Source organism: Colletes latitarsis, unplaced genomic scaffold (assembly GCF_051014445.1).
Source record: "Colletes latitarsis isolate SP2378_abdomen unplaced genomic scaffold, iyColLati1 scaffold0047, whole genome shotgun sequence".
NCBI classification, from domain to species: domain Eukaryota; kingdom Metazoa; phylum Arthropoda; class Insecta; order Hymenoptera; family Colletidae; genus Colletes; species Colletes latitarsis.
In genome coordinates, this window is record NW_027488397.1 from 104,991 (window position 1) to 107,500 (window position 2,510).

Here is a 2,510-nt window from a genome sequence, read left to right on the forward strand (position 1 = left end):
GTCTATACGATTCTTATGCAGTTTTATATTGTCTACACGGTCCACTGATCGTTTTATTTTTTTGTCGAATTTTGAGAATTTTTTTTTTTTTTTCTCGAAAACGAGCTCGACGACCTGCACTTTTGACGACGCCATCGTGTTCCCCGGATTTTTTCCTGCAAGATAGCGTGTCTATTTTTTGTCCTACGACGATTTTTGACGCCGGAGCGGTGGTTCGGAGCAGAGCGGACTTAGAAACTTTAGCGCGTCGACCGCCGGAGCGATCGCTCCAGGCTGTTTTTCGTCAATAACTCGAAAACGAGCACGGTAACGCTCATTTTCGCCCGTACGATACTTGTACCGTTTACCGTTGGCTACCTGGTAGATGGTTCTTTTTTTTTTTATCTCGAAGTTTGAGAGCTTTTTTAATTTTTTCCACAAAAACGAGCACGTGAACGCCAATTTTCGTCTATACGATTCTTATGCAGTTTTATATTCTCTACACGGTCCACTGTTCGTTTTATTTTTTTGTCGAATTTTGAGAATTTTTTTTTTTTTTTTCGAAAACGAGCTCGACGACCTGCACTTTTGACGACGCCATCGTGTTCCCCGGATTTTTTCCTGCAAGATAGGGTGGCGATTTTTTGTCCTACGACGATTTTTGACGCCGGAGCGATGATTCGGAGCAGAGCGGACTTAGAAACTTTCGCGCGTCGACCGCCGGACCGATCGCTCCAGGCTGTTTTTCGTCAATAACTCGAAAACGAGCACGGTAACGCTCGTTTTCGCCCGTACGATACTTGTACCGTTTACCGTTGGCTACCTGGCAGATGGTTTGTTTTTTTTTTATCTCGAATTTTGAGAGCTTTTTTAACTTTTTTCTCAAAAACGAGCACGTGAACGCCAATTTTGGTCTATACGATTCTTATGCAGTTTTAGATTCTCTACACGGTCCACTGATCGTTTTATTTTTTTGTCGAGTTTTGAGAATTTTTTTTTTTTTTTCTCGAAAACTAGCTCGACGACCTGCACTTTTGACGACGCCATCGTGTTCCCCGGATTTTTTCCTGCAAGATAGCGTGTCTATTTTTTGTCCTACGACGATTTTTGACGCCGGAGCGGTGTTTCGGAGCAGAGCGGACTTAGAAACTTTCGCGCGTCGACCGCCGGAGCGATCGCTCCAGGCTGTTTTTCGTCAATAACTCGAAAACGAGCACGGTAACGCTCATTTTCGCCCGTACGATACTTGTACCGTTTACCGTTGGCTACCTGGTAGATGGTTTTTTTTTTTTTTATCTCGAAGTTTGAGAGCTTTTTTAATTTTTTCCACAAAAACGAGCACGTGAACGCCAATTTTCGTCTATACGATTCTTATGCAGTTTTATATTCTCTACACGGTCCACTGATCGTTTTATTTTTTTGTCGAATTTTGAGAATTTTTTTTTTTTTTTCTCGAAAACGAGCTCGACGACCTGCACTTTTGACGACGCCATCGTGTTCCCCGGATTTTTTCCTGCAAGATAGCGTGTCGATTTTTTGTCCTAGCTCAATTATTAAGGAAGTTACGGTTTCTTGATTTTTCGGTATGTTCGAACTGGTCTTTTAGGCGGGCGCTCGGTCGCGCGGTGCTTTCGCATCGACCGACGTACCGATCGGCGGCGACGGTTTTTCGTCTATATCTCGAAAACTAGTACGCTAACACATATTTTGACCTATATGATATTTGTTCAGTGTAATTTTTTCTATCTGGTAGGCTGGTTTTTTTTTTTTTATCTCGAATTTTTTGAACGTTTTTGTTTTTTTCTCGAAAACTAGCGCGACGACCGATATTTTTAACTACGGTTTTGAATTCGTCTAATTTTTGCCTACAAGATAGCGTGTCGAGTTTTTGTTCTGCGACGATTTTGACCATTTTTTCATTTTTTTCTCGAAAACGAGCACGGCAATCTATATTTTTAACGACGGCATCGTGTTCCCCTGCTTTTTTCCTACAAGATAGCGTTTTTTTTTTTTGCCCTAGCTCAATTATTAAGGAAATTACAGGTGTTGGTTTTCGCTCTAAGTTATAACAGGCCGTTCGGGCGGGCGGTTGGGTCGCGCGGTTCCCCCCATAAGCGGCCGTGCGTAAGCCCGTGCGTCGCCGGCGTTCCGGCGGGCGCCTCGGTACCTATAAGAGAAGCGACGGTCCGGTCGAGTCGGTCGGGGCAGCGTCGAGCGTACGGCTATTCTTCGACCTCGGTTGAGAAGCAGTCGTCGCTCCTCGGGATTTCATCCTGACTGTTCTGTATCGTGCTCGTTCCAGACTTTCTCCACACTGCATTGCCACGAGTCGGTGTCTTTGACCGAATGGCTCTTGAAGTGGTATAAGCGTCTCGAGTGACGTTGGTGACTTGTATACGTTTAAAATATGTATACTCGTACTATCCGAGCATCAACTCTTCAGTCCGAGCGATTGAAAATTTTGTGAAAACCATAAACTGGCACTACACTCTACGGAGCGTAGCTTAAAAGGCAAAAATTGTATGGAACTA